The sequence below is a fragment of the Scyliorhinus canicula genome, chromosome 9 (genome assembly GCF_902713615.1).
Source record: "Scyliorhinus canicula chromosome 9, sScyCan1.1, whole genome shotgun sequence".
NCBI lineage: Eukaryota > Metazoa > Chordata > Chondrichthyes > Carcharhiniformes > Scyliorhinidae > Scyliorhinus > Scyliorhinus canicula.
The window spans coordinates 126,514,119-126,527,524 of record NC_052154.1 but is presented as its reverse complement, the minus strand read 5'-3'; the positions used below and the strand labels follow the sequence as shown (position 1 = coordinate 126,527,524).

Below are 13,406 nucleotides of genomic sequence, written 5' to 3'. Positions count from 1 at the left end.
GTGGGTCCTGAGAATGCTGGGTCAGGCCTGCTAATGGTATGCAAATGGCATTTACTGTACATATGGAGTGGAATGCATTGATGCCACTGTCGAGACACCAGAGAATTGCGATTTGGCATGAACGCGGCGCCCGCTACGATTTTGGAGTCAAAACCGAATCTCTGCCCAATCGCCTTTTCCGATTTCAGCGTCGGCCCATGAAGGATCCCACCCATGAGCCTTCGACTGGCCGGGGAACAGGACAGAGTGCAATCTCAAACAATAAGATAATTCAACTGAAAGGAACCAATTTCCAGAGATTGAGAATGGTCTGTCCTGAATAATTGACTCAAGTATCAACATAAATGCTGCAAATACTCAGTAAATGAAGCAGCTTCTGTGTAGAGAAGGAAAAATAATTACCGTTTCGATAGCACTGCTCCTGCACTGTGTGTCATCTCGGTATTAACTCTTTAGCGCGTTTCACGTTGTTCAATTTATTGCCAGTTTCTCAGATTGAAAATTGATTACTGTACTCTAAACCATCCGATGTTTCGTGATAACGTTACATGTTCTGAATTGGTCAAACTTTCAGAATACAGATTAAAGCCTGTGGTTAAGCCCAATCTTATAAAACAGTTCATTTATACATGAGCTCACCTCACAACTTATTTATTGCCTTTTAAAATGCATCAGTAGATAATATATAATATATGAAGTAGGCACTAGAGTTCTTTAAGCACGTTAGGTGGTGTGGGCAAGAGGGGGTGGTCATCATGTAGTTTCATGACTAGCGGTCTCCAGGTTAATTTAACCTGTGACTTTGATCTTCAATCTCTCTTCCTGTCTCCAAGCTGGAGATTTTTAAAAAGAAATACTGAAATGTAATAATGCTTTGAGACATCCGATGGTCATGAACAATGACAATATAGCCAATAAAGTACTGCTGAGTTGCAATCACTGTTGGACACAGGAAGCTCCGACAAACAACACGTGGCCTTTACCAGATAACCTGCTTTTGTGATGCTGGTTAATGGATAACAGGACTGCAGCAGAAATTCCCTTATTCATCTGGAAAACAGTGCCAACCCCAAACCCCATTAACACACACCAAAAAAGGGTTGAAGCTTCAAGAAAACATCAACACCATCTCCTCTCCTACCTGGTTCCCTCTGATGAATGAATAATACCACAATAAAATACCATCTTCATTGCCTCTCGTTGTGCCTTCCATCCTTCCAGTCAGAACCCCAATTGAGTTTCGCAATATTCATGCTTTCCCACGCTGGCCAACTTTTGCGACCCACCATTTTCACATACCTTTAATGTGACTGGTGAGCCTGCTTGGTCCTCACAATTTTGCTTGCTTTGTCATTCATAGAATCATCGAATTTAAATTACCAAAGCAGGCCATTCGGCACATTGAGTTTGCATCGGTCCTTGAAAAGAGCATCCTACTTAAGCCCATCTATCTTCACCCTATCCCTGTAATCCAGTAACCCCACCTAACTTTTTTGGGCACTAAGGGCAGTTTCACATAACCTGCACATCTTTGGATAGTGGGAGGAAACCGGAGTACCTGGAGGAAACTCACACCATGTTACATTTGTGCTAAGGACTTCAGCTGGTGATTTAATATCTCACTGCATCCATTGACAACAATCGGGAATGTTTTCATGGTCATCATTAGACTTTTAATTCCAGATTTTTATTGAATTAAAATTTCACCATCTGCAGTGGCAGGATTTAAACCCAGGTCCTGGGTCCCGAGAGCATTACCCTGGGTTTCTGGTTTCTAATCCAATTACACTACGCCAGCACCTCAATGACAGCCTAGTGAAAGCAGTGTCACAGAGAAATGAATGAATGGCTTGCAGATTAAAGATCTGAGGGGGTTTAGACACACTTGCTGGTTTTCTTTTTCCAGAAATTGACAGGTGCTGCTTCCTCTGCCTGAGCCAGCAGGTACTTTGCACAGGTGAGTTTTAAAGCAGTGATTATTTTTACTGCCTCTGTTTGGACTGCTCTCTAGTTTCCAGGCATGAGTCTCTCTTAATAATAATAATAATAATCTTTATTAGTGCCACAAGTAGGCTTACATTAACACTACAAAATCCCCTAGTCGCCACATTCCGGCGCCTGTTCGGGTAGATTGAGGGAGAATTCAGAATGTTCAAGTCACCTAACAAGCACGGGCGGGATTCTCTGTTTGCAGACAATGAAATTGCGAAACGCGATTAGGCGGAGAATAGCGTCCGACGCCAAAATCGCGGTAGGCGCCGGTTTGACCCCAATTCGGGATGCTCCGGCACCCCGAAAATGGCATAAATGCGTCGCTCGCCACATGGCATTCAAGTACAGTAGGCATATCATCCTACTCTCCAGAGCCTCCAAGATTCACCGCTTCAATGGGCCGAAAATCGTGAACCTGGCGCCGTGGCTGCTAAGCGAGAGAGAGAGGAGGTAGGACACAGAGTGGAGTGACTGTGGGCTGCCGGCCCGGACACTGGCTGGGGTGGGGGCCCCTTGCCAGGAAGGGGGGGGAGCAGGCCGAGCAGCCAGAATGCACCCCCCCCCCCCCCACAGGACAGGGAAGGTACCCAGGCACGGACCGCCATTACTGCAGCCACCTTGCTGCGCACCCACTGACCACCCACCACGGCCCCAGGTTCTACACAGTGACATCGGCCGTATGGGTGCTCCCACTCCCGCACCGCACCCCTCGTCACAGCGCCCCCCCCCCCCCCCTTGGCCACAAACACCATTCGCCAGGGAACGACTCAGGGCCACAGCCCACATCAGCCCCCAGTGAGAGTGCAGACCATGGCCGAGACCAGAATGGGCCTCCAGGACCGGCAGCGACAGGTGGGCCTCAGGGGATGGCTCCGCTCGCACCCCCGTCCCATGGAGTAGTCCGGGGCCCATCGGGCACCCTGAGGGAGGAGAAGGTGACGGGGCCCGTGCTGGTGACTCCCACAGGGGATGTGCCGGAACACCACAGCACCTCGGACTGCCCCCCCTCTTGTCCCTGGCGCATCTGGTGGGCAGCGGGCAGAACAAGGCGGCACCATGCCACTTGGGTCACCCGAGCAGCAGCCGGGCCCATCCAGGTTGGGTTGCACCAGAAGACGTGCGTCAAGGGTGACCCTCGTCACATGTCGGGAGTCACAGCAGGACGCATTCACTCCTGCTGTACCGTCTGGGGAACCACACAGATGTTGTGTTAGGGCCCGCAAGGCCAGACAGTTAGACACCAGTTAAATTGGCACGGGTGCAGGGCATAGTTTAGTCAAAGGGGCTAGGGTACAGATCTGTAAATATTGGTTTACAATAAACACCTGTTACTACCATTACAGCCTGCCTCAGTGATCTGTCTGATGGGTCTGAGAGGTGCATTGGTCGGGTTGGGCGGGGAATGGTGCAAGCTCTGTGGGTGGCCCGGTGCTTCCCACCCGCTCCCCGACCGTCGCCACCCAGGATTCGGTGTGACTGTGCGATGGAATGGCCAGCCTGCATGCAGGGATCACCAGGTGGAATGTGCTGTGGGCAGGAGCCAGACATTGTCATGTGATGGAGAGCACCAGAGCTCATCACAGAGCGGGTTGGCATCACCCTCCATCCCATAGACCAGACCTGCTGTGACTGCCAATGCAGGATCCCACCCCGTAGTGCTGCAGGTTTGTATCACGGAGGGGGGTACAGGTGGGTGGGGGTTGGAGGGGTGGGACGTGAGAGGGTGTAGGGTTGGGATGTGCTGTCCATGCCCTGCCCCTCCCACCCAAGTCAGTGAATCTGACGGCAATTAGAGCGTCCCATGTGCGTTGGCCCTGACGTAGATGTTGTGCGGCCTCCCGTGCCTGCCTAGGCCCCATGTCCTGCCCCTTCTCACCCTCCTCCACATCCTCCTAGTCGAATGTGGCCTGCCCTTCCTCCTTATTGCCTCTCTGCGATGTTATGAAGGGCAGCAGGCCGCCACGATGCAGGCAACCCTCTCAACCTCGTACAGGACGGCCCCCAGAGCGTTCCAGGCACCTGAGCCACATCTTCAGGAGGTCGAGGCACCGCTCGATCATACTCCTAGTCGCTGCATGGCCGTCGTTGTAGCGGGTCTCGGTGTAGGTCTGTGGCTGTCAGACAGAAGTCATCAGCCATGGCAGCAGCGGGTAACCCCGTCACCCAGGAGCCAATCCCTCAGCTGGGAGGGGGGAGGTTCTCGAACATGTCAGGAATCGGCGAGTGTGCCAGAATGAAGGCATTATGCACACTGCCCGGGTATCGGACGCAGATGTGTATGATACGCAGCTGATGGTCACAGACCGGCTGAACGTTCCTTGAGTGGAAACGCTTTTGGTTTGTGCAGAGTGGCCTGTTGGGCGGGGAGAAACATGAAGGTACCGGATCTGCGATGAGCCCGGACCAGCCCACCCCCACACCCATCAGATAGAGCACAGAGGCAGGTTTAAACGGTGTTAACAGGTGTTTATTGTGCGGAGATATATACAGTCTGTGCCCTAGCCCCTATAACAAAACTATGCCCTGTACCTGTGCTAACCTAACTGGTATCTAACTTTCTGGCTTTACGGGCCCTCGCACAATGACTAGGTAGTTCCCCAGATGATATAGCAGGAGTGGAGGCAGCCTGCTGCGAATCGTTGGCGCGTATCTCCTGGGGCGACCCGGCCTGGATGGGCCCGGCTGCTGCTTGGGTGTCCCAGGTGGCATGATGCCGCCCTGTTCTGCCCGCTGCCCACAGGGACAGGAGGGGGCAGGGGGGGCAGTCCGCAGTGCTGCAGTGCTCCAGCACCTCCCCTGTGGGAGTCACCGACACGGGCCCCATCACCTCCTTCTCCCCCGGGGTGCCCGATGGCCTCCCGACTGCTCCATTGGGCGGGGGTGGAAGTGGAGCTATCCCCTGAGGTCCCCCCCCACCACCTGGCGCTGCCAGTCCAGGAGGCCCACAGTGGTCTCGACCAGAGTCTGCACACTCGCGGCCAGGGAGCACAGGGTGTGGCCCATCACCATCTGAGACTGTGTTACATCACACTGTGACTGTGCCACCATCCTGAAATGAAATGAAATGAAAATCTCTTATTGTCACAAGTAGGCTTCAATGAAGTTACTGTGAAAAGCCCCTAGTCGCCACATTCTGGTGCCTGTTCGGGGAAGCTGGTACGGGAATTGAACCGTGCTGCTGGCCTGCCTTGGTTGCTTTAAAGGCCAGCGATTTAGCCCTGTGCTAAACCAGCCCCAATGGGCCTGTCAATAAACAGGCAAAAGTCAATAAACAAAATATTCCAATGAATATATCAACAAACTGCAAGAGCACCCACCTCCATCTTCAGCCCGGGAGCAGACCAGCCAAAATCTTCCCCTTGCCTCACTCCAGTTCAAAGAAGCAGGAGGGCAACTGCAAGCAGAGACACAGCCCCAGGTATCGCAGTAACAGCCAGGCTTCCTCTTCGCTCTCTCCCTCTAGCAGCTTCCAGTAGCAGTACCTGAAGTCGCAGTAACAGAAAGCATAGCAGAAGAGTGAGAAAACACCTCTTCCCTTCTTCAGACTGGTAGTAGGCTTATTTACAGCTTTCCATTGCCTCAATCCAGGTTTTAGAAGCAGAAAAGGCAGCAGCAAACAAAACCAGGTCTTCGTGCAGTTTTGCAGCCAAAAGCAAGGAGCACAGAGTACACACAAACTGCAGCCACTTAGGTGCTGTGACGTGCTCGCCTTACGAGAATTTCCAATTCCCTATCTGCAAAAGCCTTCAGCTGTGTGGCCTTTGGTCGCCAAGATCAGTGGGAGTTAAAGTGACCGTCTCCATATTACCACAGACAGTGCTCTGTCACGGGGGTGCTTGGTGGGACATCCAGGCAGCAGCTGGAGTTGGGGCACAATCCGGCAGGTGGCATGTTGGGCCCATGGATGCTGGACCACCCACTCCTCCAGCCAGAGGTGACCCCCCCCCATCGGTGGCAGCCACCCCTCGTGCACTGCGGCAGTGCCTCCAAGCTGACTGCCCGATTTTGAAGATAGTTACTCACCTCCTTGGATCCCCACAGCAGCAGTTCCGCTGGCTTCACCTTTGTAAATAGGTGTACTAAACACATCTGCATGATCACTCGCTGGTGAGAGGTTAGATCATGGGTGACCATTTGATAAGGGATGCTTTGTGTTAATGGTATGGCGATTGGACTCGATGCTGAAATCTGAAACCAAAGAGAAGATGCTGGAAAATCTCAGCAGGTCTGGCAGCATCTGTAGGGAGAGAAAAGAGCTAACATTTTGAATCCGGATGACCCTTTGTCAAAGCGATAGACAGAGAAAGTGGGAAATATTTATACTGTGGAGTGAGATGAAAGATGAGTCATAGCCACAGAAACCCAGGGAAGCAGGGTGCTAATAGCCACAGAAGCGAGTCTTGAACTTTTGGACGATTGGACTTAATCGATGGTTACCAGTTTCTCGGCATGCCACGGCAGGATCCAGATCTTACCAACAGGAGTGGGCCAGTAAATCGGAAACCAATCGCCACCTGGCATGGTTCGCAATTTCGGCCTCAGCCGTGATCTAACCGGGCCGCTTGTTTTCGCGACCGACGTGATGAAGCTGGTAGACCGCGCTCAGAGACTCAGCTGTTAAGTTCCACATTAAATTATAATTTGTGTTAAACAGGGAGCCAAGTGTTTAACAATGAGCTAATTATTAAACAAGGATCTCCGTATTAAATATGGAGTTCAGTAAACTTCATTTAATTGTGAATTGAGTACTAAACAGCTCAGGGTTTTGGATCCTGCCACTGAGTTTTGAATTAAAATGAGTTGATGTTAAATGATAAACTAAGAGGTAAGCACCAAAAGATTGTTAAACCACAGGGTATGTTGGGGAAGTTCAGGGAATCTTTGCAGCTCTACAAGCTCTTCCTTCTTCCTACATTAGCTTCTAAAACCTAGAAATTACTGCTGTCAATACAATGACCACCTATATCATTAATATGTTAGGGTCAAGACCATCTTACATTTATGTCATGCCTATAAAGTAACAATGCATCCCAAGGCACTTTAAAGGAACATTAACTCACAAAATTGAGGTATTGGGGAAGATAACCTGAAGCTTGGTCAAAGAAATAGGGTTTAAGGAGCATCTTAAAAGAGAGAGATGTCAAGGTCCAGAGATATTTAGAGAGGGAGGGTGGGATTTTCCATTGCCCGACGCCGATATCATAATCGGTGATGGGTCGGAGAATCCCATTTTATGACTGAAGCGGGCCGTCAGCACTTAGCCTCTGATACGGAGAATCCCGCCCCTTCAGTTTAACCTCCCACCCTTGCAGGGTGTGGAGATGCCTGCATTGGACTGGGGTGAGCACAGTAAGGAGTCTTACAACACCAGGTTCAACAGGTTTGTTTTGAATCACTAGCTTTCGGAGCACAGCTCCTTCTTCAACTGAATGAAAAGGTGAGTTCCACAAACACATATATAGTCAAATTCAATGATGCAAGATGATACTTTGAATGTGAGTCTTTGCAGGTAGTTAAGTCTTTACAGGTCCAGATGGAGCAACTGGAAAGAGGGATAATCACAGGTTAAAGAGGTGTGAATTGTCTCAAGCCAGGACAGTTGGTAGGATTTTGCAAGCCCAGGCTCGATGGTGGGGAGTGAATGTAATGTGACACGAATCCAAGATCCCGGTTGAGGCCGTACTCATGCTTGCTGAACTTGGTTATCCGTTTCTGCTCGGCGATTCTGCGTTGTCGCGCGTCCTGAAGGCCGCCTTGGAGGACGCTTATCCGAAGATCAGAGGCTGAATGAATGCCCTTGACTGCTGAAGTGTTCCCCGACTGGAAGGGAACTTTCCTGCCTGGTGATTGTCGCGCAATGTCCGTTCATCTTGCAGGGTGATTATTGCAGAAGGAAGGAAGTGGTTTGTTATTGCTATGGAATTGAAATTATGACCATCCTTCTTGAGTTCATTAATATCAGCATAATTGATGGTTGAATGAAAATCACATCATTTTCCAAGGATCCTACTTTGTATTTGGTGTGTTCCAACTCTCAGTTATAGATTGCAGATGCAGTATGTTATAACAGGCAAGTATCTTATAGGGTGGGAACAATTAACTTCCTCATAAACCTTGCAGAATACGAGCTCCCTCATTAAGGAGGTGGGGGACCTCTAAACAATGTATAGTTGTATGGTATATAAAGCTGACCAGTTAGGCACCGGCAAGGCAGATCCAGCTGGGATCTACCTTGTGATGTATGATAGTCATCGTAAATTAACTAAATTTCTTTGAATACTCTGTTTGGTTTCGTTCGTGTCCATATGAAACAGTAGAAGTTGCTAACTGCTTACCTGCACTGGTGGTCTGCTGCAGAATTGACTCAAACTGTACAATATTGTCTATACTGGGTCTGAAACTGATTGCTACACCAACGCTACCACTGGCTGAGGAGGACCAGAGTAAGTGGGAATGCAAATGTCTAAAGTAGCATTATAGTGGATGTATGTGAACACACGGGTGTAGTAAATGATCTGCAGACACAGATAATACAGGGAAAATAATACAGTGGCAAAAATATTGACCTGGCTCAAAAAATGGCAGCAATGCATTCTAAATTTTCTTGAGAGAAGATGTTCAGGAAATAAAGGAGGATGGGTATTAGTATCAATGAGGAAGAGTATTACAATACTGTAAAGAGAAGATGTCCTGGAGAGATCAGGGACAGATCTATTTGGTTGGAGCTAAGAAATAATAGGGGTACCATTACACTATCAGTTGCTTTCTACAGTAAAAGATATAGAGGAACAGATTTGCAAGGAAATTTACAGTGAGGTGCAAAACTTTTAAAGCTATAATGGGAGGGGCTTTAATTACCTTAATATAGACTGAGAGTGAATGACAAAGAGACGAAGAGTCTCTGAAGTGTATTCAGAAGTATATTCTGGATCAGTATATTACCAGCCCAACAAGGAAAGTGGCATTGGTGAATCTGGTTCTAGGGAATGAGCTGGGCCAACTGGATCAAGTGACAGTAGAGGAACATTTAGTGGGCAGTGGTCACATCATCACAAGGTTCAGGGTAGCTATGGAAAAGAACACAAAGCAATCCAAATTAAAAATAATTAATCGGGGGCGGGCTAATTTCAGTGGATTAAGAACAGACAAAGCAGTCTGAGCTAGTCACAGACTGACGACACAGACTCTCGTTGGTTGTGGCAAGACTTAAACAACATAACAGGTTACAAAGCCAAGCCGAACAGAATCTCCGGCACTAGCACACCCCACCCCGATGAACTCAATGCATTCTATGCTTGTTTCGAGGAGGAAACCATCAAACCCCTGTCAACAGCTCCAGCAGCCTTGGGCACACCCATACCTGCTGTCACAGGTTACGCAGTCAGATGGGCCTTCTTGAAAGTGAACCCTCGGGAAGCAAGGGGTCCTGAAGGATTCCCTGGTCATGCACTCAGATCCTGCGCGGACCAACTGTGTTCGCGGGCATCTTCAACCTTTCCTACTCCGTTCCGAGGTCCCCACCTACTTCAAGAAGACCATCACCATACCGGTGCCAAAGAAGAACCAGGGAAAATACCTCAACGACTACCGTCCAGTGGACTTGACATCTATCGAGAGGTTGGCCATGAGACACATTAACTCCATACTCCCAGAATGTCTTGATTCACTGCAATTCGCATACCGCCACAACTGGTGTACAGCAGCTTCCATCTCCCTGGCCCTACACTCATCCCTGGAGCATCTCGATAACAAAGGCGTCTAGGTCAGACTCCTATTCATTGACTACAACTCAGCCTGCATCACCGTAATCCCAGCCAAACTCGTATCAAAACTCCAAAACCTAGGACTCGGTCCTCCCTCTGCAACTGAATCCTCAACTTCCTGACCAATAGACCACAATCAGTAAGGGTAAACAACAACATATGCTCCACAATAGTCCTCAATAGTGGGGCCCCCATACACACATGACCGTAGTGATATGAAAGAGAAAATGCTGGAAAATCTCAGCAGGTCTGGCAGCATCTGTAGGGAGAGAAAAGAGCTAACGTTTCGAGTTCGATGACTCTTTGTCAAAGCTAACAGACAGAGAAAGTGGGAAATATTTATACTGTGGAGTGAAAATGAAAGATGAGTCATAACCACAGAAACCCAGGGAAACCGGATGCTTTTGGCCACAGAAACCAAGAGAAAGGAGTGTTAATGGCAGTTCCAGAGAGAACAAAATATGTGAAAGGTCAAACAGCAGGGAAACTAACATCAGAAGGTGAACTGTAGATGTGGGGGTTTCCCACTGCAAGTGATTTCCCACCTACAGTTGTGGACTGGGCCCTCAACAGTGTGCGGTTCATCTCCCGTGCCACTACCCTCACCCCCTCCACCCCCTCCATGAACAAGGATAGAGTCCCCCTCGTTCTCACATTTCATCTCACCAGCCTCCGTATGCAAAGCATAATCCACCGCCATTTTCACCAACTCCAGCGTGATGCCACAACCAAACACATCTTCCCTTCACTGCCTCTGTCAGCATTCCGCAGAGACCATTCCCTCCGAGACAATCTAGTCCACTCCGCCACCATACCCAGTACCTCTCCCATCACCCATGGCACCTTCCCATGTAATCGCAGAAGGTGTAACACCTGCCCCTTTACCTCTTTCATGCTTAACATCCCAGGCCCAGAACACTCATTCCAGGTTAAGCAGCGTTTCACTTGCATCTCTTCCAATTTGGTCTACTGCATTCGCTGCTCCCAATGCGGTCTCCTCTATATCAGAGAGACCAAACGCAGACTGGGTGATCACTTTGCTGAGCATTTTCGGTCTGTGCGCATTCAGGACCCTGACCTTCCCATTGCTTTCCATTTTAACAAAAGACCCTGCTCCCATGCCTGCTCTTGGCCTGCTGCAATGTTCCAGTGAAGCTAAACGCAAACTGGAGGAACAACATCTCATCTTCCAGTTAGGCCTTCTGGTCTCAACATTGAATTCAACAACTTCAGATGATCAGCTCTACCCCACCTCGACCCATTTGTTTTCATTTCATTTTTAACTGTCTTTTACCATTTCTTTCTTTCTTAATATATATTTAATCCCCCCTAATCTTATCCACCTTTCTCCTCTTTGCTTCCCCTCCCCCCACATCTACAGTTCTCCCTCTGATGTTAGTTTCCCTGCTGTTTGACCTTTCACATCTTTTGTTCTCTCTGGGACTGCCATTAGCACTCTTTCCCCTTGGATTCTGTGGCCATTAGCACCCGGTTTCCCTGGGTTTCTGTGGCTATGACTCATCTTTCATTTTCACTCCACAGTATAAATATTTCCCACTTTCTCTGTCTGTTAGCTTTGACAAAGAGTCATTGGACTCGAAACGTTAGCTCTTTTCTCTCCCTACAGATGCTGCCAGACCTGCTGAGATTTTCCAGCATTTTCTCTTTTGTTTCGGATTCCAGCATCCGCAGGAATTTGCATTTATCGACTGGAGTGATATCATGATTGTGTTGTAATTCACCGACTGACCACTAGGAGTCTCATTAATATATAAGTGAATGTTAGTGTCAGCTGACCCCTCAGGCAGGCTGGAGGAAGCTGGAGAGAGGTTACTTGTCCTTGATCTTACTGTTATTCATCTGTTATATTATATATAGTTTATCCACAATTACTGTTAATAAATCATTTATAGCTTTAGCTACAAGTGTTCTTGTAATATAAATCATGCCATCCGACAAGAACATTACAACGATTGTGTGGCAAAATCTAGCTCCAACTCCATCTACAGGTTTGCTGATGAAACGGCCATAGGGGGCCGGATCGCGAACAATGAATTGCCAGAGTACAGGAGGGAGATAGAGAATCCGTGTGGAGTTTGCACATTCTCCCCGTGTCTGCGTGGGTTTCACCCCCACAACCCAAAGATGGGCAGGTTAGGTGGACTGGCCCCGCTAAATTGCCCCTTAACTGAAAAAGAAAATAATTGGATACTCTAAATGTATTAAAAAAAGAGGGAGGTAGAGAACCTAGTGGCATGGTGTAATGACAACAATCTCTCCCTCCACGTCAGCAAAACTAAAGAGCTGGTCTTTAATTTCAGGAAGCGAATTATCCCACACGCCCCTGTCAGAATCAAAAATGCTGAGATGGAGATGGGTAACAGCCTCAAATTCCTAGGTGTGCACATCATCAACAATCTGTCCTGGTCCAGCCATTTTGATGCTACCACCAAGAAAGCACAACAGTGTCTTTACTTCCTCAGGAAACTAAGGAAATTCGGCATGTCTACATTGACTATTACCAATTTTTACAGATGCATCTGAGAAAGCATCCTACCTGGTTGCATCACAGCCTGGTGTGGCAACTGCTCAGCCCAAGACCGTAAGAAGATACCGAGAGTGTTGAACACAGCCCAGTCCATCAAGCGAAACTACCTCCCATTCATTGACTCTGTCTACACCTCGCACTGCCTTGGGAAAGCGGACAGCATCATTAAATACCCTTCCCTCTAGGGTTATTCTCTCTTCCAACCTCTTCAATCGGGCAGGAGGTACAAAAGTCTGAGAACACGCACGAACAGGTTCAAAAACAGCTTCTTCCCAGCTGTTACCAGACTCCTGAATTACCCTCTTATGGACTGAACTGATCTCTTCACACATCTTCTCTACTGAGTACGCTCACCAGATTCCTGTGTCTATGTATTTACTTTGACTATTTATGTATGTCCAATTTTTTCATATATGGTACGATCTGCCTGGACTATACGCAGAACAATACTTTTCACTGTACCTCAGTACAGGTGAGAATAAATCAAATCCAATCCAATCCAGATACACCTCAGATAAACCTGTAACGGGACAATGGGCTGCGTTTAAAGACAAAATGGTTTGGAACAGTCAAGCTACATTCCCACATGGGGGTAAAGGACTCCTGGGAGGGTTGGTACATGGCAAGGCAAGGAACAGGAGGGGAGGGGTGAAGTCTTCCTGTCCGATTAGGGCCGCTTCCTACCCTTTCTGGTATTTTGCTCGTCTCACTGCTGCGTCGGGAGATTGCCAGGTAAACCCTGATGGCATCCCAGCAGGTTCCTGGGGTTGGGCCTATCTTTACACACGGTTTACAGAGGCCATCCACCCCCCCCCCCCCCCCCCCCCCCCCCACCCCCCCGGCAGCAATGCCTGCTTCGATAAATAAGGTGCCAGAATATGACCACCTCTCCTAATTGCCAGGACCTGCCCGCCTGGCTGAAGCTTCTTCAAAGACACCTAACTTCTCTTCGAGGTGCTTCATCATTAGACTTCCTTATCCTTCAGCCTGAACAGTGGCCACTGCTAGAGGTAGTGCTGCCAAGGTTGCTGAATTGCTAGGCCTCTGATTGGAAGGTGGGCTGCTGTTAACAGTGCTCTCATTTTCACTATTATATGGTTACT

At 48.7% G+C, this 13,406-nt stretch overlaps 1 protein-coding gene and 1 long non-coding RNA gene across 2 annotated transcripts in view; one reads left to right on the top strand and one right to left on the bottom strand.

Moving 5' to 3' along the window:
- ptpn5 (protein tyrosine phosphatase non-receptor type 5) overlaps nucleotides 1–13,406 on the top strand; it is a 271,921-nt gene that overhangs the window by 116,977 nt on the left and 141,538 nt on the right. The window lies entirely within an intron of this gene.
- LOC119971665 overlaps nucleotides 1–13,406 on the bottom strand; it is a 42,613-nt gene that overhangs the window by 28,647 nt on the left and 560 nt on the right. The window lies entirely within an intron of this gene.